The following is a 23,312-nucleotide window of genomic DNA, read 5'->3' on the forward strand; positions in this document are numbered from 1 at the left end:
TTATGAATGAAGATCATCATATCATTCATTCATTTATTATCATTACTGCCTTGAAAAATTCCTTTTCATAAAATCTCATTTAATTATTTGTGAAATCTTTTATGCTATTTTCTTATTAAATCACCTGCACATCTCAAATTACCGTCGCAAGCACAGAAAGCAGCGGTTCCATTTGTTTTATTTTAACAATGATGTTTTTGTTTGCAGCGGCAAAGACGTATGAAATGGCTCAGACGCTCCGGGTTCAAGTGGCGGCGAGAGACGGGGGAAGCGACGTCTCCCACCGTCTTCAAGCGTCTTCCAGCGTCTTCCAGCGTCTCCCATCTCTCACTGCCTGAGAAGGGAAGCTCATTCCTCCCACTTTTCCTGCGTTGACTCGAACGCATCGTTGCTCTCCTTCTCCTTCCTCTCTTCCCTCAGCAGAGGAAGCTGGTGGAGGGAGGGGGTGTTAACTCTGCAAGAGCAGGGCGACCGGCGGATTCTCCATCACACGGCTAGAACACACACACACACACACACACACACACACACGGAGCATCCTGATTGGTGGGTCGTCCACGTCACGGCCACCTTGCGAAGGCAGTGTGCTGTCACATCCAGACGGTGGATGCAGGAGGATGCGTCTCCGCCGGCCTCCCGAAGATCTCGCCGCCCTCGGCCTCCTCATCGGCCCCCGGCGGCCGGAGACCAAGGAGAACGGCGTGCTTCGGGGCGGAGGTGGCGAGGAATTGAGGGGCGGAGCCTCCTGTCCGTCCACTTCCCGCAGGATTGTTTCGGACAAACGGAGCGGTGCCGCGGAAGCCGTGGGGCGGCGCCGTCGCGGGTCACGCAAGAGGGCGAAGAAACGGAATATGTGGCGTAACCAGGGAAACCATGTGATCAATGGCAGCACAGAGCGCCGCCGCCGCCGCCATCCTCGTTGACTTGTGAACTCTGCGGCGCCCTCCAGCGGACGCGTCGCTCGGCAACCGTCGGCCTCTGAGCGTCCGTGAGGTGACTTCCTCCGCATGAACGCATGAAATATTCCAAAAATAAATTTCCAAGTCTCTGAAGGGCGAAGGAGTTTGAAAAGGCAACCTTTGGGTCGCGATGTTACAGGAAACACAGGCTTGTGGAACAAACGTCACACAACATGGCGGACCGTGCGTGCAGACGTGCACGTGCGTGACCGACATGCTCTCGTCTGGCGGCGGGAGTTTCAAACCGCCTCCGGCGCCGGCGTGTTTTAACCGTCGCCATGGGAACATCAATAAAGACCACTTCCCTTGTTTTTAGTGACCCCCCCTCCGCTCGCCCCCCAAATCCCTGTCACATTTGAATAATTTCTCATTTCTATGCTCCCGGCCGGCGCCTCGTCGCCATATTTGCACCTTTGGGCAGGAAAAAAAACAGAAAAGGCAAAGATAATTTAGTAGAAGCTGTTCCAAGGGATCTTCTGCTCCTTTGGGTTTAAAACATCTGCACGTGGTCTTTATCTCTGCCAGGAGGAGGGCCTTGTTTATCTGGAGGCTTCTTGAAGGACCGCGAGGCCCATAAAACCCGGCTCTTTGGGACATCCTGTGGAGGAGGTCAGAGGGGAGGCTGGGGTGGACCTCCACCTTCACCTCCACCTCCACCTCCACCTCCACCTCCACCTCCACCTCCACCTTCACCTCCACCTCCACCTCCACCTCCACATCCACATCCACATCCACAAATTCATATCCAAAATCATCATCGTCACGTCGGGTCTCAGGTGAACCTACTGCAGGTTTTTGGACTGTGTGAGGAACCCGGAGAGCGTGGAGAACATGGAGACTCTGCACAGAAAGCCCTGCTCCTTCTCGTGGACGGAGAGGAGATGAGAGAAGGAGTGTCTGCTGGGCAGAAAGCAGATCCGGTTGGATCTCCATGTGGGTGCACATGGGGGAGCTAAGAAGGAGCGCGACGGGAAGCCATCTCCTGGACGCCATGCTAATTTTTTCAGAGCAAACACCTTCTTCTGCGGCAACCTGGCCGTGGATGGATGGAGGTTCAACACAGAAGAGGCGGAGCTCGTCGGGACTCGTTTGCGTACGCTGGCGCCCGCCAGCAGCCGGCGGCCTCGGCCCGGGTCCGAACCCTCCTCCAGCTCACACCGTTAGAAAGAGTCTCTGAGACGGAGGAGGAGGTGGCAGGAAAACATCTGCAGAGATGGAGCTGCACTCCAGGGCGGCTGGAATCACCAGGTGCGTGCAGAGGAAGCGCGCAGCTCGATGAAATCCTCCTTTGGCCGGCGCCGGAGTAAACCCTGGGTCGGGGATCGTCTGGCACTCTCCTGCAGAGATGTCGCCTCCGGCCGCTGGAGGAGCTGCCGTTTCAGCCTCTGGACATTTGTTGAGGTGCCGTTTCACAGCTCTCTTTGCTAAAGCGTGCTAAAAACAAGGCGGTCGCTTCGCTGAGATCCATGCGGTCCACCTCCGTTCATGCACGTGCAGCCGTGGACGCGAGGACCCGGCCTCGGCACGCTCAGATACACCAGGACGGAAATGCCGGGTTGAACGAGAAGGTCGACCCCAGGAGGGTTTCGCACGATGTTAGCGAGCGTGTCGTACGATTCTTGAGGAAATCATCTTGCCTTGAGTTTCCTCCCTTGAGGACGTTGGAGCCCTTCGTCCCAGAGGCTCCTCCCGTTCTCTCAGACGAGGGTCGAATCCTCTTCAAGGGAAGAAACTCAAGTCCGGTTGCCAAGACGAGATGATTTCCACAGGAATTCACCGCGACCCGGATGACCGAGAACCTCCACGGGGCGCTTCCGGGCGGCCGGAGGTTCAAACCCTGTTGGATTTGAAAGAACCCAGGATGACCAGCTCTTTCACAAGCGTTGGCTAAAGATGGAGCAGGGGCTGATTTCTGTCCTCGCACTCGCAATACAGGTGAAATATCGTCTGCCTCCAAATCCATCTTTCACCCTCCGCCGCTGCCTCTGCTCTGCCCTGCGAGTGTGTGTGTGTGTGTGTGTGTGTGTGTGTGTGAGCACATGAGAAGGAGATTGAACACACTCCTGCCACGGAGACGGATGATAGCGCGGTAGCTCATGGAGTCGACACGGTTCTTTTTTCGGTCGGCCTGTGTTTTATGACGGATGCGTCGGGGCCCGGGGCCCGGGGCCCGGGGCCCGGGGCCGCTCCAGATCCAAGAGCAAATTTGTTCCTGTTTGCTGGGTTTTGTGCACAAACCGACATCGGAAGCGGCGTCTCTCCGTGAACCAGGACCGGCTGCCGGCGGGGAGCCCCCGTCGGGCCGCCCGGCTGCGCAGCTTAGCTGAGGGATTAACGGCAAACGGGACGACAGACGCTGGGAATTTGGTGAACGCGCCCGTCGTTCCTGGACCCGACGAACGTCTGAGACATATTTTCCCGTCCCAGTTGGGAGCATACGTGTCCAAACCCTTCTGTCACGTTCCAGAGCGCTGACTCACAGGCCACTTTAAGACAGAACACTTCTGAGAACTGTTTGTCTCAAATGTGGTTCCAGGAAGTCGCCTCCTCCAGGGGAACCTTTTCAGTTTTGCATCTCCAGGGGTCGGGGTCCCTTGAGGTCTACACTCTTAAACAAACCACAGAAGAAGAAGAGGAAGACAACATGGACAGCGTGGAGGTGGAAGCTGCCACAGCGTTCATGGAATAAAAACCACAGACTGTTAGGTGGTTGGAGAGTGAAGAACCCCATTAGCCTCGAGCTGATGGGGTTCTAATGGGGCTCCTCTGTGAGCCCTGGAAACCCCTCAGCAGGACAGAAGAGCCTGGACCTCTTGGCAGCACTTTTTCTCGCTGCTCCCGTCCATTCAGAGACCACGGCCACGTTAGAAAAAAAAATTTAAATCCTCAAGAAGTATCTGATCGTGAGCGTGGCTTATGAGTTCCACCGATCCGAGTTCCTCTGGAAGCGTAAAAAGACCCAGCCTTGGAGGGGGAGCTGAGATGGTTCTCAGAACTGAAGGTCTGTGGACTTTGGTTTCTCCGCTGTCTGAATGTTCCTCTAGAGGCTCCGTCCCCCCGCCGGGCCGTCCCTCCGGTCGGAGGCCGTCAGAACGGATTCACCCTGACGTCTGCTCTCGGACAAAGAGATAATTTCAGGTTTGCGTGGAAAGAGCTTCGGTGTGTCAGTCGAGCCGTCGGGGGTCTGCGAGGCGTTCGGCCGCCTGCCGGACGGGCGAGCGAAGCCCTTCACTTTGCTGACCGCATCTACGGCGCCGAGAGTCAGAGACCGCCAGGATGTTAACAGCAGCGAGACGTCCTGCCGCGGGAGCGTCGTCACCCGCCAACGCTAATAGCCCGGCGCCGCTTTTGCTCTTCCAACTCGTCTCTCGATTGGCCGGCTCCCGCAGGGATGCTCGTCGTCCAAAAAACGATGGCCGAGGTTTTTCCGCCGTCAGTAAATCCAGGCTCCGTCCGGTCCGGAGTCACCACAGTCCGGCTCCCCGGCGGCTTCGGTTCGGCGGTGAAAATCCCGAGGGCAGCTTTCGCCCCGGCGAGGGAGTGCGGTCCAGGTCGGGTGTTTTATTTTGAGGCGTCACAGTTGTAATCTTGACCTCCCGTCCCTCTGAGACTCCGGACACGGCAGACTACTAGCATAGCTACGGTGCGATGGTTAGCGCCTCGGCGCACGTGTCTGCACGGGGTTCCTCGGGTTCCTCGGGGTTCCTCGGGTTCCTCGGGGTTCCTCGGGGTTCCTGTCCAAACATGAGCAGGAGGTTCACCCACGTCGTCCAGGTGACTTGACGTCTGCGGACGCGTCTGAGAGCGACGGCTCTGAGTTTCTCTGCGGCAAACCGACAGAAACGGCATTTGATTTCATTTTCATCCCGGAGATTTGCATCTTAAATGCAGCCGGAGTCGATGCGGGGCCGAAGATAACGCGTATCGCTTTCCTCCGTGCCGGATCGGGAGTCTTTGCGGGGCCCCCGGCGGGCCGGCCGTGTCCTGCGGGACTCTTGCGGATCAGAAAACGTGCCAAGATCCAGGCGAGTTTCTCAGACAGATAAGAGGCAGATCAATGGGTTTTCTGCCGGGACGCCGCTCCATTAACGATCCCGCTTAAATGGTCGCGATACAAAATGCCACTCGGCGGATAAAAACCCAGCCTCCCTGCAGACCCGGGGATGTGGTGGGCCGGGGAGATGTTTCCTTATGATGTGTTCATTGCCTGGAGTCGCTGCTCCAGCGCAGCTCTGTTCTCCATATCACCTTTCTTTACTCAGGTAAATGAACAGCGGCTCCTCGGCTCTCTTGGGAGGAAACCCTGGCCCGGGATGAAGAGCCCAGACTAAATCCAAGAAGTCCTTCAGGCCCGAATCTGGATCATCACCTGCAGCTAGCTAGACGATGCTAAACCTCATCATGCTGGAAATACTAGAAAAGGGTGATTCCTCCGAACCCAAACTTCTGCGTCGGTGCCAGGACTTCCTCTGAACCTCAGGATGATCAAGATGTCCGGTTTGTCAAAAGCTTTATAAAGAGCACCGTGAATCGCTGAGCGTCTGGAGAAACATCGGACGGACGGACGGGCGGAGGGACATCTGATTCCCAGAGGCGACCATTTTTGTGGAAAAATGGCGATTTTAGCTGAAGTTTAGCTGCAACGCCATGGCAAGAAAAAGTAACATTTCAAATGTTGTGTTTGTGGGGGAGGTCCTGGCGTGGAGGTCCTGAAACGGCTGCGTGGAAGGGTTTGCAGCAACCTGCCACTCTGGAGGTGGCGTTTACACCTGTTTTACTTTAACGCTCATCCTGGCGCAGTCAAGAGGTGATAACCTACTGTGCAATACAGGTGGGCTGTTTCTCTTTGTTTGCAGTCTCCACACACACACACACACACACACACACACACACACGCACACGCCTGCCGGCGAAGCATTTCCCACACTGATAGCGTGTCGGTGGCTTTGCGCGGCCGCTCTGTCAATATGTTGTTTTCTTTGGTTTGTGTGTGCACATGGACGCGTGGGCGTGGGCGCTAGATTTACCCCGTGTTTGCGCTGGCGTGTGCACATATACGTGCATGCGTGTGCGTGCGTGTGTGTGTGTGTGTGTGTGTTTGACAAACAGAGGCCGCTGTGGGCGAGCTGGCGCTGAGATGGGTAAAACGCAGAGGTCAGCTATCACTTTGAAACATGCTGGTCCTTATCTCTGTCACACGGCCTAATAGAGTAATGAATCAACATAAAGCTCGGGACTCTCCGGAATGGACCGCCACCCCCCAACTAACCCCGCCCCCACGCCGCCGCCCCCCCACCCCCACCCCAACCGCCGCCGCCGCTTCACTCCAACTCCACTTACTGCCTCTATAAGCATCTTTTGCCCCGGTGCGTTGTTTATGGCCGTCTCTCAGAAGTGCCTGAATTGCGACGGGTGTCAACGGCGCCTTCACACACGACCGCCGCCTCATCCTCCGCACGGCCGCCACGGAAATAACCTCCGCCGCAGACAAATGGGGCGGAGGGTCTCGCCGCCGGGGAAGGTAATAGGGCACAGAAGGGAAAGCATGGTATTTGCGATCACCTCATGATCTCATCTCGTGGCTACCGGCGAAATGCTGACCGCATTCATTACGGCGCGATGCGACTTGCCTGGGAGGCGGGCGGCGGTGATTCACGGCGCCGGTCGACCCGGACGGCGAGAGGAAGCTTCTCGGCCAGACAACTTTAGTCAATGCCTCGAATCGGCGCAGAGAGGGAGGGAAAGGAAGGCTTGGAGGAGACGTATTAAGCGTTCAAAGCCTTCGCTGATGCATAAAGAGGACATTTTAATTTCACTGGCAGCTCTGGCCAGTGTGTGTGTGTGTGTGTGTGTGTGTGTGTGTGTGTGTGTGTGTGTGTGTGTGTGTGCGCGTCTCACGGTCCCATTCATTAATCCATTTACAGTTGACTCAAAGGCGGCGATGGCGTTTCTATCCCCTCACTCCATGGCCCGGGGCTGGAGGTGGAGCTCGGTATGCTCAGGTAGGAGGCTACGTTTGTTGGCTAGCAGAAGAGCTGGAGGCTTCAAACGGCGGCGGCGGCACATGTGGCTTTATGGAGCGACCCTGATGGACCTGGAGTGTGACTTGAACGTTTCATAGAAGGACCAGAAGGTCTTGATGGAGAAGTTTGCACCGCGGTAAGCATGGAGGCTCTCCAATATGAGCGAACCGCGCTAGCTTAGTTCTTCCGCTAATGCTCGATGCTACTTCCCTTCGCTTCGCCGCGTCCAATCAGATTGTGGATCCGCATCTGCTCGGAGTACCCACTGCGCTAATATGTTTCTGTCAAACATCTCCGACCCCGACTATTTTTACGCTCTGGTCTGATCGAGCCGCGTGGAAGGCGCCGCCGCCAGCCGGTCAGGCGTGGATCTCCATATGCTAAAGCGCTGACTCGCCGCGCAGCATCGCGTCACCGCTATCTCTGGCTGTAGCCCCCCCGGGGCGACTCGGCTGATCTGATTCGCGCTGAAACGCGGCGTCTGTTTATCGCGTGCTCGTTCCGCCGCCGCACCCGCATCATTGTGATTTTATCTACTAGCACGCCATCTGCACGTATCATCGTATCACCCCGTCCTCGCCGTTCAGACCGACTTGACGGCGTGGCGCGCGCCCGAGTCGGGACGATGCCTTTGCGATACGGGCACGGAAAAATCCCCACACCGGCAACGACGGCGGGCTTCAAAGGGAATCCGAGAATCAATTTCTGGCGGATCCTGCAGGTGAGCGCCGGTTCAGCGACTCCCTTTTTGTAGGAATCAAAAGAAAAGTGTCGCCTTCACAAAGAACAGACACGCTAATCGCCGCTTTTTTACCCCCTCCTCACGCCGCCGTAGCCATTTTCCCCGCTGCTAACGATGCTAACGACTTTGAAGAGAACGCAGCTCTGCTAATTACATGAGGATGAGGAATCCATGAACGGCCAGACGTTTGGAGGCCAGAAGGAGGGGAGGAGGACCAGCAGGGTGACGGGTGAAGGTGGGGCTGGACGGCCGTCCGACGTTAGCTTAGCATTTTGGGGAGACCTCAAGACCTCCTGAGCTCCATGGCAAGGAGGTCTGATTCTGCAGGAGGTCTTCCTTCTCTCCATGTTCTCCAGCCCGGGTTCCACTCTACACGTGACCCTGTGATTGACAGGCGACCTGGTCAGGTTAAGCCCCGCCTCCCGCCTAGGGTGAGCCGTGATTGGCTCCGGACTCTGGATCTTCAGCGAGCGGAGAGTTGACGGGAGGACTGGCGTTCTCCTTCCCCCTCCAGCGCAGACATGTTTAAATCCCTTCCCTGGCGCCGCCTGGACAAACCGCCCCCTGGGCAGGATTTGCATTTTCAGACGTACAATTAGTTTCCCCTCTTTAGCTTGAATGCAAACCTTCCTCAGACACGGAGCTCCGGGGGACGACGACAATGACGGGCGGCCCTGAACATCACGGTGCCTCCATCCACCTCTCTTTGGGTTCTCCTGCCGCCCCAGACCTTGTCGCTGTCCTGAGGAGAACCAGATGTTCTCTTGGCTGGAGCTTCAACTGTTGAGATTCTGTCTTCCACAGACCCTTTGTTGATCAATGGATCAATGGATGGATCAATGGATTGATTGATGGATCAATGGATTGATTGATGGATCAATGGATCAACAGATGGATCAGTGGATTGATCCAAGGAATAAATGGACGGATTGATGGATCAAAGGAGGAACTGATCGATGGAACTAATATGTTCCTGCAGCTTAAAAAAGGGCTGATGTTGAAGGTGCTCCCATCCCTTCTTGTTTGAAGATGAAGTGTGTGTGTGTGTGTGTGTGTGTGTGTGTGTGTGTGTGTGTGTGTGTGCTTGGCCTCACACTGATTCACTTGTTAGCCATTTTCTGTTTCTCCCCCCCGCCTTCAGCCTCCGGTGGCTTCCTGCTCTCCGACCTCCAGAGCAGGTGGACCTGGAAGTGTCCCGGTGCTTCCTGGAGGACTCTTATTAGAGGACTCTTCTTGGAGGACTCTTCTTGGAGGACTCTTCCTGGAGGACTCTTCTTGGAGGATTCTTCCTGGAGGACTCTTCCCGTCCGGCTTCTCCTCGCCAAGGAAACGGATCCGTCTGAGCGTCTCCCTCCTTATCGGCGTCGCAGGGATCCCGGAGTGTTTGGCTTTGAGGGGAGGACGAGATTTTCAGGCTCAGACTCCGCGGGCGAACGACCGGCCGAGCGCAAGATATCAACCATTATTGGATCCTTCCAGAAGACCGGGACGGCGGCGCCCCCCTTCCCTCCACCCCTACTTCCCCGAAATGAGATAAAGCTGATGAAAGCCGGGCTGAAAAATGAGCAGGAGGAGGAGGAGGAGGAGGAGGAGGAGGGTGTAAATCTGCAGGACGGAATGAGTCTGGGCTTTATCGGGCCGGAGAAGCCGGAGGAGATCAACCGCCGTCATCCGTCGCTCATGGAACTGGAAAGAAACACCAAGGCAGCAGCAGCGGCAGGAGGAGGAGGAGGAGGAGGAGATCAATAACCAGACCAGAACCTCCGATCACCTCCACCCAGCCTGGGAGGAGGAGGGGGGGGGATGGAGGGCGAGGAATAAAACAATATAATTGGTCCGAAAGTTGAAAGGGAGCACGCGTGGCACGTTTAATGAACGGGGGGATGAAAGGCGAGTGTGTTTTTTCAAAGACGTACACATTTTAATTGGGGGTTCTCAGAAGTATCTTTCATCTCCACGTCTTGTTCTGCATGAGTATCGGCCGGGGGAGGAGAACATCTCCCAGAAGGTGGACGCTCCTCCGAGCTTCGCCCCCACGGGACCCGGCGGGAGGCTCGCGGTGAAGATCCCGAGCTCCGGCCCCGAGAGACGGCGCGCCATGGCAACGCCGGGTCTCCTGAGAGCTGCTCGCATGAGATGGTTTGTTCTACAGCTTTGAACAACACAAAGAGGAGCATCTGGGAGCGTCTACCTCAAGGAAACACACACACACACACACACACACACACACACACACACACAGATTGTCTGAGAACACAGGTGCGACTATGTTTGTCGCCGTGCCGCTAATGGTCCAGGCGTCAACAACGGGACACTTTCCTCGTCTACATCCTGGTCCTTCAGCGTTACGTCTCACGGTGCGGTTTTGATTAGCATTAGCATTTCATGTAGCGGCTGAGCTGCTCAATGTGGTGTCACTTGTGGTGGCAACATGTAGAGCTAGCGGAAGGCTAGCAGAGAGCCGTCATGACTCAGGGTGCCGCTCGCGCTCACCCGCTGAGGCTATCGCTAGCGGAGCAGAGCCCTAAACGAGTGGGATTGAAGAGTTCGGAATGGAAACATGGCCGCTGGAAAGGTCGGAGGCTACCGGTACAAAAGGGAAACGCAGAGCTAACCGAGCTCTCCAAGCTAGCCAAGCTATGCTAAGTGATGGACTGGAAACATCTGAAACTACGCAGCATCCGATCACTGGGGAACTCCGACCATTGGTTTCCCAGTGGTCAACAATTCGGTCGCTAACCTTTTAGCATACCCGTTGCACCCTCACTTGACCTTTGACCTCCTCCCCCTTCAACAATCCATCGCTGGGCGGGAGCTGCCAGATGATGGTGTTTACGTCGGCCGGGAAGTCCGGAAGGCCGTCTCTGAGGCCGCCTTCTGTCTCGTGCCTGTCCGAGCCAAGAGATCCCTCTCGCACTCCAGCAGCCGCCATCTGGGGCGTGGGCGGTGGCACAGCGGCGGCGCCGGCGCCGGCGGCAGCGGCGTGCCGGCGAGGCAGGACGCCCACATGCGTCCGCTCAGAGGTCCGCCCCCTGAACTCTGACCCCTCCTTCGGCCGCCATTGCAGCAGCGTTACATAACCCGGCGCTCGCCGGGCACCATTAATGCATCCACGCCGTGCGTTTGAGAAACGGCGATGGTGTGCGGGATGAGCAGAGGCGGAGCCTCCGCGCACATGCACGTGCCCGCGGACGCCGACCGGCTGCGGAGCGCCATTAAGCTGGTGTCGCTTAAAAAAAGAAACCCCGACACGCGTCACTCCGCCAATTATTCCCGTACGTTCTGCATGGCGGGTGACATTTCCCGCTCCCGCCCAAATGCCACGGCCGACGAGGCGCGGCGGCGACGACGGGAGATAATCAATTCCGATCGATGGCGGAGAAACCTGGGGGAAATCAGTACACGAGGGTCTTGTAAAGCCAGATTTTCGGAAAATGACGGCGGCTTTGAGCCCGAATCTGTGTGATTAGCTCACATAGCTAGCTGGGGGGGGGGGGGCAATCAGCTATCAATACACGAATTCCGAATATATAAAAACTAATATATGTATATAATCATACATTCATATATACAGGTACATATATACACATATACACACACACGTACACATACATATATTAACATACATACATTTTTAAACACACATATTCATATACACACATAGAAACACACTAAAATAAACATAAACATTCATGCATATACGTACGTATAAACACACATATACATATTTACATACACAAATATTACTGATACAAATGTATGCACACGTATATACACACACACACACGCACACCAAACATATGTATGTGAGTGTGTGTGTGTGTGCAGGGTCTCCACATGGCGCTACAGCAGCGTTGGAGCGTTGCTTGGGTGTCGTGACAATAGGACGGCACACACACACACTGTGCGGGTGCAGGCTGAGGTCACACACTCACCCCGTCTGACAGAGCGACACAGGTGTGTGTGTGTGTGTGTGTGTGTGTGTGTCCACGCCGGAGGCCTGGGCGGAGGTGGCGGTAGGTTTTGTGCGTTGCCGTGACTCAGCGCCGGTGCTGGTCGGGGCTTTTTGCAGAGCGGCTCAGGGCGCCGTCCAAAGATAGACATCACGAGGCCTCGGTGTGATCACCCCACACACACACACACACACACACACACACACACACACACACACAGCTGGGGCCGCCGCACTAATGGCTCTTTTTAATTCGGGTCGGCTTTGGAGCGACGCGGCGTCCGGCGCCATGTTGGCCGGCGCTCCGGCGCCGCTCCAGTCTTAATCCTCAACGTGGACCTTCTGACCTTCTCTTGTTTATTTTTAATCCAACCCGTCGTCATAAAACCTCACTTAAACAGCGGCGCCGCCTCCCGGGATAAAAAACCCGAGGTCAAATCAGGCTCCGCCCCCCTGCGCCCCCCCCGACAGCGGAGGGTCGGCGCTGGCGGAGCGGGATTTAGGATTATAGGGGATTTTGTGGAAAAAAAAAAACGTTCAAATCGAAGATTAAAACGACCCCAATCCGGGCGCTGGATCCAGATGTTGCCCCGGAGGCCGACAGCTGGAGATAAACCCGGACACATGAGCGACACGGGAGGAAAATGTCGATGTTATTACAATGTTATAACGCGTGAATAAGCGTTAATAACCAGTTAATAACGGCTCGTGTTACAAAAGCTATGCCGACGCTTCGCGGTTGTGGATGAAGTGCCGACCGTGCCTCTGCCGGCGAGGGACGGCGCCACGCGAGGGGACGCCGACGCTAATCCGACCGGACAAAGACGCCGCGGTCGGACGGCGGGACGTGCGAACAGGGTGGGAATGGCGGCGGCGTCTAATGCGGCCAGACGTCCACGGAGAGGAAAGGGGAAAAAAACTATCACCAACCTCCTCCTCCGAGACGGATCCAGGAGGAGGAGCTTCTCTGCAGGACGTCGCGTCAGACGCCTCGGGTGAGGATACACTCCGAGCAGGACTCAGAAGCCGTGATGGATCTTATTTTGAAAGAGTGTGTCTGCTGGCAGAAGCCATTTAGGCCTTTATTTATTCATTATTTGTCTTTCTCAGCTCTTTCAAAGTGGTTGGATGAATTATACACAGCTGAATGTTTGAAACACACTCCTTCTGTACACACACACACACACACACACACATATTTCAGATCTAAAGTCATGCACTTGATCCTATATCGGCTGACACGGAGCCTCAGCCAATCACCTGCTTCCCTCTGAGCCTCAGCCAATCACCTGCCTGCGTCTCAGCCCCTCCACTCACCCCAGCTTGCTTCCTGTCCTCGTCCCTCCATCCATAAACAAAGCTCAGCGTCCTTCTACCCGGATCAAACCATCTCCCGTCCTGATCTTCTCCGTCCTCCTCAACCTTCACGCCTCCATCTTCATGTTGGGATTCTTCGCCCCGAAGATCTCACCTGCCTCGCTTCCACGAGGATTACCACGGGTTCGTCCCAACTTGGTTTTGTCATCTGAGTTTGGTTCCTACTGGAACATCTAAGAAGCCTCCAGCAGACGCCGGCCTGATCCCCACGGATCCACCCATCGCTGCAGAACCCTGGAAAAGCGTCGCATCATCTGCAAAGAAGTTAAATCCATCCCCTGGCAGGCCGAGCCCCCGAACCGCCGCCTGGAGTTTAACGCGTCATTAAAGGGGTCTCGGTGCACGTGCACGTGCGCCGGCGGAGCGTCTCCTCGGGATGTGCACGGCGTAGCGGGGGGCGGCGTAAGCCGTCGGCGGGTCGACCGCCGCTGACATGAGCTAAGCTGATAGTGGCGGGGATTTTCTCTCACCTTCCACCTTCACACTCCTCTCAGGCTGATTGACTGCTCTGACAGGTGCTACTTTTTGGGGTTATTTCTCGTCTCGCGGGGAAAACGAGTCCGACATCCAGACTGTTAGCCCTCGCCGAAGCTGTCACTCCGAGGAGGCCGGCGGCGGCGGCGGCGGCGGGGAGCGGAAGCTGTGCCTTTGCGCCGCACAAGACGCTACGTGTCGCCCGTGCAGATGACGCGTGGCGATGGATTCTTTCAGACCCGTCCATTATGTCGCCGGGACGACGAGACGATGTCGTGCTTCGTCTCCAGACGGCGGACATGACAGAAGCGTGCTCGGTGTCACGCGTCAGGTCGAGGGCGCCGCGTCACATCGAATCAGAAAACTAGATTTCTACGGCGCCTAAAAAGATCCAGGAAGCGTGACTTTCCCAGCAAGTTGGACCCCAGAGAGCAGAAGGGTTCGCTGAGGCAAAGTCACCAGTTTTAGCTAAAAAGCGTAACCATGGCGATAGGAAGCGGCGCAGGTGAGCCCGGCCCGTCACAGGCGGAGACAAAGCACGGCGCTTCCCAAACAGACCACGGCCTCACAAAGAAGCTAACCGGCAAAACACCACCGCTAAGCAAACAAGGTTTTGGTTGGTCGCTGGTTGAGATTAGCAGTTGTGCGTCAGCGGCGCCTGCTGTGCAAACACCACACGCAACGCGGAGCTTTTATAATAATTTATCCTTCATTAATCCCAGCGGGGAAATTGGTTCTCAGAAATGAACCCATCATGGATAAACCGCGAGCACTCGGCTGCCGTCCGCCAGCGCCAGGCGAGCGCTCAGGGGTTCGGTGTCTTGCTCAACAACACTTTCACTCACTAGGAGACAATTTCTCAAGAGAGAAAAGCCAGCAAGGTGAGAAGGTCTTGGATCCTTGTTAGCGGCACGGTGAATCGTTAGACACGAAACCACATCAAGATAGAGCAGAAGTTATCTGGGAGACTGAATGACTGCGTAATGGCGAAGAAAGCTCCGGGTTCTCGGGGTTCCTCCCACAAACCAAAACCGTGCGGGAGGTCCACGGGGAACCCTACATTGTCTGGGAGTGTGGATGAGAGTGAATGGTTGGATGTCCCCATGTGACCTGGGAATGAGAGGCGAGACTTGTATGCCTGTATGAGCGAGAGGGTGAACGGTTGCGCGCCCCCATACGTGATCCTTGGATCGATCCCCACGTGTCACCCAGAGTCAGCCACTGCCTGAGCGCAGGGTGAAGTGCTGAAGCTGGTGACCAATGAATGGATAACAGGATGAATGGATGAAAGGTTCCCTTCCCAAAGAGCACCAAAACATCCCCAGTGGGAGCCTGGTGACCTTCACTTCTCCTCTTCGTGCCTGTAAAGTTGGTGCGTAATCTGAGAGAATATCAAGCTGCAGCCGGATTATCCCACACACACACACACACACACACACACACACACACACACACACACACACATGCACTCAAGACGCCAGATGCAATTCCCCCTTCCTGTAAGGATTTCGTCGGTTTACGTAATCCCACTCACAGATGTGACAAACCGGGTCGAACATTTATCCCGCCCGCTGCCAGCTGCTTCCCCATTGGCCGCTGGTCGGTGGAAAAAAACCTCGCCAGATGTCTACTGAGCGCGTGCGAGGAAAGCGATGCTTCTGTTACGACATGGTTGTCACACCGTCCACGTGTCGCGAGGGAGAAACCGCTCGACGTTACGATTTTCGGTTACGTTGATCATTTTAATATCCGACGTTCTTACGAAGAAGTGACAGCTGGACCGTTGGTTCACGCCAGAGGCTCGGACCAATCACAGCTGACGCAGGGACGGAGGCGGGGTTTGATCCCGGACCGACACCCGTCAATCACGGCTTTACTTTTTAGTGACGGAGACGTGCAGCCGTTCAGCCTCCTCCTCCAGCGGGTGGTTTCCACGGTGACTTGATGGATGGCGGTGGCAGTGAGGAGGATGGGAGTGACATTTACCGTCCCCGGTGTGTTATTTCCGGCCCAGTCGCCAGACAGAAATGTGTGTGTGTGTGTGTGTTTTTCTGCTAAATGGATAAACCCGGCCCCGCCGTCTTACGTAAACGTGAAAAGTTTTTAAAATGCGTCATCTCGAATGTTTTTTTTTTTTTTTCCCTCCAAGCGCTGGCACAAACACGACGACCTTGGGTTGACCTTGTGACGCTGGCAGTTCTAGCACGTTCTAACAGATTATAATCCACAATATGGGACCGGGATGCAAACATGGGTAATAAACTTGTAACAATGTTGTAATTACATCCTCTGATAGAACGTATAGAATGTAAATATGGGTAAAAAACAACTTTCTCATCTTTGAAAATCTAAAAAAAAAAACGGTGTGTTCAACCGCACACTTCCTACCGGTTTAACGGGAGCGTCTTCATCGCATCCGGTCCCGCTGGCGGGGCCGTAAACACGGCGAGGAGCTCGCAAAGCCCAACGCTCGACGGATTTATGGCAACGCTTGAAATGCAGTTTGCTAATGGACGCCCGCTGGTGTTTACCAGACCTCCTTCCACGTGACTCAAAGAGTTGGCATATGGTGCGTGTACACGTATATATGTATACACACACACACACACACACACAATAAATAGATTTATTATTTGTGTTTTATTTTCCACCGATATATTAATTAAGATCATATCAGATTCTGTGTTTTTTTTTTCTTTTTAATGGGGTCACTTTTTAAAAAAGTATATGTATATTTTAATACGTTCAGTGCAGCTTGTGAATGCAAAGCTATTTCAGTATTTTTATTTAAAAGTTGTCTTTTTAACCTGTGTTATTACACTTTTAATAGGAATGGAAATGCGCCATTGCAACTGTGTTATTTTCGTGATATTATCCAACCTCACCTGAAATAATAAACGGCGAAAGGGGCGGAGCTACAACGGGCCGATCGTTTCCCGAGTCGTCAATAAGAGCAGCCTGGAGGAACGGCTGATCGATCGCAGAACAAATAAAAAGGATTCGTCCGGATCACGACTCCGGAGCCGGATCTTGTCCCGGAGGAGGCGTAGCTTTTCCACACCCCGGCTTTCAGCCCTGTTAGTGGTGTGTGGAAAGACTGCAAACACACACACACACACACACACACACACACACACGCAAACACACACACACCACACCTTTCTAAAGGTTGTTTTGCTGACTGCAATGCTTCTATTAGCATGACACAGCCGTTGCTAGTCCGCAGCGTGGACTCACAAAGTAGGATTTACACGGACGAAACAAATACTGATGGATCCGACCGGAAAAATCAAAATGAATAAAAGCCGTCACCATCTCAGCTGTGATTGGACGAGAGGCGGGGCTCATCCCGGATAGAGGCACATGCAAACATTCACCCTCTCGTTCAGACGTCATGTGGAAATAAAAGCGATGTGCAGGCTAATGCTAATGCTAATCCGTCACCAGGAGTGACGGTTTCGTCTGAAAGCGGCGAAGAAACACACGTTGACTCCGTGATCACGAAGGCCGACGGTTGAAAGAGTCCGTGATGCACGGCGGCCGTCGTAGCGTTGGAAGCTAGCACTCGGCGGTCTGCGTGGACGGGCACGTCGCGCACGGAGGCGTCCGTCCGGCGGGGAAAATGTGGCTTCAAAGCGAGTCGGCCCGGTCGGCATGGAAACCCGCTCGATGCCCGATGACTCGCGGTTCACCGGCGCCGCGTCCGCTTGACTGGCCCTTCGGGCTCCGTCCGGACGGGTGCGTCCAGGCGGAAGCCGGACCGGAGGTCGCCCGCACGCATCTCCACACCTCCGCGGAAGGCGCGTCGATAATTTAGCGGGGAGCTGACCTGGACCGGATCCGACCGGAAACGTCCGGGAGGATCATCTCCGCTCCTTTAGCCTCCGTTTAACAACACCTCATGTCGCACGTTGTGGTTTTAAAGGACCGCAGGCCGAGAACGCCGGACTTCCTGGGAGTTTTCCAGGAGGTAAATAAACCAGTGAGCTTCCATTCAACATTCAAGCTAACGTTCACGCGTCGGTGCGGCTAACAAGGCCGGAGCCAATGGCAGCTGACTCAACGGAGGAGGGAGGCGGGGTTTAACCAGGACGCCTGTCAATGGCAGCGGCGTCCGACCATTCGCCGTCTCATCTGGACCTCTGGGCAGGCGATGCCCGCTGTAGGAGATGTTTTCCTACCTGCCATGTTGGTCGGTTCCCCCTCCGCCGGTTCACCCGGCCGGTGCGGGACCGCTCATCCCGGCCTCCTTCACCAGGTCGGTTTCGCTCGGCGGCGGTGTGATCACCACGCCGTCTCCAGACGGCTGAAGCAGCACCTGGTGCAGAAGAACCAAAACTTAAAAATCCAAACTTACATCGAACATCTGCTGCATATATGAATGTGGTTTGACACCGCGGGGCCAGCGGAGGAGCGTTCCTACGTCCCGCGTTCTGATTGGTGCTTTCGGGGACAAAAGCGTGACTTCGACCCGTGATTGGTGCTTTCATTTGGAAAAACAAATTGTGTATGCAGCACTTCCTGCCAAACAGGAAGCCGCCAACAAATCGGACGACAGCAGTGGCGTCGTGGAGTCGATCCCGGGACGTCTTTGTCGTCCAGAATGAGCCCAAATACAGGAGGTAGGAGAACCAGGAAGTGTCCGCCAGACGGGATTAAACCGAGTAATTACTGCGGCGCCCTAATTAGCCGTCTCGCGGCGCAGCTTGGCCGTTCGCTTAATGCCTCGTAACAAAAACGGCACCCACTTTCAAGCATCATCGAAAACGGCTTATCCGTCGTGACCCCTCCCCGACCCCCCCGCCCCTGACGACAGAAAAAAAAAAGGAAAATCGCTTTCCGTTTTGCTGCCACGCCGGAGTAAAATAACCCCGACGCTTTTCTATTAAGCGCTAATCGTCGCGAGTGTGACGAGCAGGAAGTCATCACATCCAGCGCAGCTCCTGCAGGAGTGGGCCGAGAGGAACAATATCTCACTCTGGCTGCCAGGCGGCGGCGGCGGCGGCGGCGGCGGCGGGGGCACGGACATCAGCGGGGATTATAATCCCGTCTCTGCCAGTTACGTGGTCTCTCCTCCTGTCTCGCCGCCGTCGTGATTGACAGGCAGCGGATGGGTGCGGGCAGAGCAATGCTACGCTAGCTGGCGCGCTGACGGACAGTTATCATCTGTTATAAAGACACCTGGTTGGGGTTTGTAGCAGCAGCCATATTGGAAGGACCAGGGGGTTCTGAAGCCGGGGCCACAACGCAAGATGGTAGCCTGATTTTACACAGGGTTCGTGGCTAGTTGGGGCCAGCGGGCGTGGCTAGTTGGGAACAGTTAGCATGGATAGTTAGGAACAGTTGCCGTGGCTACTTTGGGACAGTTTGCTGTTTGTTGTGGCATGTCTTGGATACAAGTTGTGGCTGTTTGGGAACAGTTGGTGTGGCTAGTTGAGGGTGACGACAGGAAGTAGAGGGAAAATGATAACAAAGATGGCGGACGGTGAAGGAGGGAGAAGCTAAAGTGGACTACAATGATGGAGGACAGAGCGGATAGCTGTGCAGCAGCAGTGACGGCCATGTTTGTGGTCCATATTTGTTTACCTTACCGGTGATGCCTTCAGGTGTCTCAGGTTCGCACCTAAAGCGTGATGCCCATCAGGGGTTGGCGGTCTGAGTCTCCGTCTTTTGGTCCTCGTGGAGGAACCTGCTGGAACCAGGCATAAGATGCAGGCTATTAATCCTTGCGCTCATAAAACATCCCAGACAACCAGGAGATACTCATGCCAACTAGGTAAAGGAAGGTAAAAGAACCGGAAGGTACTGGAGTCCACGAGACGGCTCGAGAACCGTCTGACTTCTGTCAAACCTCTGAAGCTTCTCATGCTAAACGCTAAATATCAGTGTCAAAGAAACAGTACCTTCTTCACCGGCTGGCAGGAGGAGGAGGAGCGGGAGTCCTCAAACTGCTGACGGCAGGGGGGAGGGGCGAGGAGCCGATTGGTCGAGGACCTACGGGGAAAAACAAGATGGAAGCCAACATTGATCGACAGGTGACGCCTCCCGTTAAGCCCCGCCTCTCACCCAGCGGAGCAGCATGAGCGGCAAACGGACCAACCAATGAACGGACTGGATTCTGTTGCTGTTTGCCCTCGAGGAGATGAAGCGTGAGGACAAACTGAGAGAACTCAAGCTGAGCGGCACCTTCAGGGGAGAAACCAAAACAGTCATTATGTTGGAAAGACCTTGTTCATTCACTCATTCACAACCCACAAGTCTTCGAGGTTCCCTCTGGACCAATCACAGGGCTGCATTTACAGCAGTGGTTCTTAACCTTGTCGGAGGTTCTGAACCCCACCTGTTTTACATGCGCATTCACCGAACCCTTCTTTATTGGATGGAGGATCGGTTCGTCGATGGGTACAAAGAACAGGCAGAGGAGCCTTTTCATGGAATCTGGCTCCCTTCACCTTGAATCCAGCAAGCGCTACGTTCTTGTAGTTCCCATCTCCATGCAGCTGAAGGAAGCCTTCCCTTCGTTTTGCCGGTGCTGGACTAGAATTGCCTATCTTGTCTTTCCAAATCATGCAGTCAGGACATCGATTCCAATCACGTTCCGTCATACACGTGAATCCGTATTGTACGTGTTCTTCCGACCGCTTTCTTTTTTTGCCCGACATAATTAGTATGAAGGGATTCAAATATTAAGAAAGAAATCACATGACGTACCATCACGACAGTCACAAGTTACTACAACTGAGCGCGCCAAAATCCCCGCGGCACGGATAGGCCGAGCTATGTAGCGTGATCACCTGCGGCCGGTGATGTCATCACCAATGTGTGTCTTGACCTCCGCCGAACCCCTGAGACCGACCCGCCGAACCCCTGGGGTTCCATCGAACCCAGGTTAAGAACCACTGATCTAGAGACATCCACGCATTCACACGTCCGGACAACGTAGGATCTCGGGGAACCTCCTGCATGTGTTTGGGCTCCGGGAGGAACCCCGAACCTGGGGGGGACCCTCCAGAACCCGGAGAGAACACGGAGACTCCTCACAGAAAGGCCCTCTGCGGGAATTCAACCGGCAACCTTCTTGGCGTGCGGCGCGGGCGCCAAACGCCGCGAGCTCTGGAAATACTTGATAAGTCTTGAATAGATGTTGTGGAATTGGCGCCCACATGCTAACACCCGGGGACCCATTTCCACAAACTGTCGTCGGAAGATTGCTGCATTTTTCAAGGAAAAAAAAAAACCCCGCCACCATAATGCAACTGTTTCCAGGCAACAAGGAGAATCCAAGAGGCACAATTTAACAATTTCCCCCCGAAAGATGTGAGGGTTGCGACATCAGAAGTGACCCACGTCTCCGGAGAGAAAGACTGAAGCCCGTTGATTAATTTCTCAGAGAGAGAGCCTATTTACGGCTTTTTGTTTAATTTCCCGCCGTCTGACGAGTTTACCTAGAGCGGGGAAACAGCGAGGGCTGTAATTATCCGAAATTAATCACCCGAGAAATTTTTTCTCGAATTCTTCCAACGCCGGGAAAATAATTTTTTGGAGGGTCTCCGTGTGAAGATAATGAAGGTTCCCGTAATTATGATGGAGTTACGATGGAGTTTTCCACGAGTCTTGCGGCCGGACGTGACTGTCGCGACGCTGGATGTGCGGACGTCGTCATGGCAACGCCACGAAAAGATGGCGATCTCCCAAAGAAGACCTGATCCGGAGCACGAGGAGATAGCGTGGAAAAGGCTGAATGTCAGTATCACAGGAAGCTCATAGGATGTTAAGATAAGGTGGCAGAACGGACGCCAACGCAGGTGAAAAGGGTCGATGCTGGAATCTCATTGGACGAGAGGTGACAGGTGATCCTGGGCGGCGGGGAAACCCCCAGGAGAAAGCGGCCGACCACTTTGTTCATTTTTCTAAACTGCCATCAGTCAGCCTGTAGTTGTGAGTGTGTGGTTGTTAGTCGTTGTTAGCATTAGCATTAGCATTAGCATAAGGCACTGGACTAAGACAGAAAGGTTTCTGTGTCTGTAAAGTGGGGGAGCAGGTCCATCTTCGAGGTCTAGCTAGCTGATTCCACTAAAGCGCCGTCGCACTAATCCTGTGCAAAGTGAAATAAATAATAGAGTGTATGGGAAGGCTGGGCTGCCACCCCGTGACCCGCCACGGTAGGAGAATAATCGAGGGATGGCTAATGCTAAAGGGTCACGAATTTGCATTTGGTGGACGACAATAAGGTCGATTCTACTACTCGCTCTCAGGGATAGTTTCCGCAAAGAGGAAAATAAAGACAAGCTTTTAACTTGTTGCTCTCATGAACTGCTAGAATATGTTGGTAGCCGTTAGCCTTTGCTCTGAGTTAGCACGCATCAAAAACTCATGTTTAGCATGAATTTAAAAGATCACTGGCTTGGCATGCATTGAAAAGCCTGCTGGGTTAGCATGAGTTTGAACTTTAAACCCCCGCCACTCCAGTCTCGACCCGTTGGCCTTCCCGTCCTCGACGGTCGAGACGGAAATCCATCCTTCGGCAGTTCATGTTAGATATGAAAGTAATTCTATCTTAGCAATCTTAGCTTAGCGCCAGTGGAGAAGAACGCGGCGTTCCGTAATCCACGGCGGCCACTGCCTGGATGCAACGCCTCCATTAATGGAGGCTTTCAGGACGTGAAGGTGGCGTCCTCACCTGCTGTGAGCTCAAACACTTGGATTATTAATGCGTCCGTACGATGAAGGGAGGTTTCACGTGACGCTCGCGGACGAGGAAAAACAGCGGCGGTCGACAGGTGGCGAAGGAGCCTCCGGGGAGAGTTCACGCCCACAAAAACCCCGACCGCTTTTTGGAAAAGCGGCCTCTCGGGGAACGAGGACGGCGCTCTCGGCGTGCAGAAAGCGCCTTTCAGAGAGCGAGTGGTTTCAAAGCCGCTGAGTCATTGTTTGGAGTAAAACCATGACGCGGCAGGAAGCCATCCACCCAGCTGCTCCCTGGTGTGAGGAGGCACTCGGGAAGGAGTTCTGGCCATTTCTCTGCGGCTCACACTTCAAAATCTCACAATATTCAATGAAAAACACATCAGCAGACAAGGACAACTTGTGTTCCATTCATTCATTCATTCATTCATTCATTCATCCATCCATTCTCTACACCACCTTTCCTGCACTCAGGATGGGCGGGAAGGAGTTCGAAGTCACCTTCATTTTAATTTATTGATCTATTTATCTATTTCCATGTTTATATTGCGTTTCCGTCAAAGTGAATGATCTCCAATCGACAAACGGCAAGTTAAGAAACACTCAGGCCGCTGAGATGAAGATGAAGATGAAGATGAAGATGAAGATGAAGATGAAGATGAAGATGAAGATGAGATAGCTTTATCGATCCCCGTCAGGGAACTTTGTCATTAAGTGAGGGGAAGTCAGAGGTCAGAGGTCAGAGGCCACGGACGGCGTTACCTTGTAACGACCCGGTTGTCATCCGAGGGCTCGGCGGCGTCGCAGCGTTTCCACTCGGTCCGTTGCCGTGACAACGTGAACAAAGGCTCGGCCGAAAGGTCCGGCGGTTTAATCCTCCTGATTACGACGGCTCTTTGTCGGCTGCTTTGGATGAAGTGTTTTGAACTCGCCGCGTGTTTGGCGTGAAGAAAATAGGTTTCCTTTTCCTGAAGGAAGATGTCCGTTCTGTCTCACCTGAAGCCGAGCGCCAATCAGGGTTGCCATGGAGACGCAGGGCCGGTGCCAGGTGGTCCGGCGTCCTGGGATCAGGAAACGTTCCTTCGCCCCTCCTTCCTCCC

The 23,312-nt window shown here is 54.5% G+C and overlaps 1 long non-coding RNA gene across 1 annotated transcript; it reads right to left on the bottom strand.

Annotated features, from left to right (window-relative positions):
• Window positions 1-9,784: 9,784 nt before the first annotated feature.
• On the bottom strand, window positions 9,785-19,221 carry LOC147236989 (uncharacterized). The gene is made up of 3 exons (XR_015107820.1): window positions 19,119-19,221; window positions 17,709-17,845; window positions 9,785-9,876 (listed from the first exon to the last, which is right to left on the bottom strand). It is a non-coding gene; the product is annotated as an uncharacterized LOC147236989 (long non-coding RNA).
• Between the last annotated feature and the right edge of the window lie 4,091 nt (window positions 19,222-23,312).

The sequence above is a fragment of the Fistularia commersonii genome, chromosome 1 (assembly GCF_037954325.1).
Source record: "Fistularia commersonii isolate RoL2024-O1a breed Wild chromosome 1, RoL_Fcom_v1.0, whole genome shotgun sequence".
Classification (NCBI taxonomy): Eukaryota; Metazoa; Chordata; class Actinopteri; order Syngnathiformes; family Fistulariidae; genus Fistularia; species Fistularia commersonii.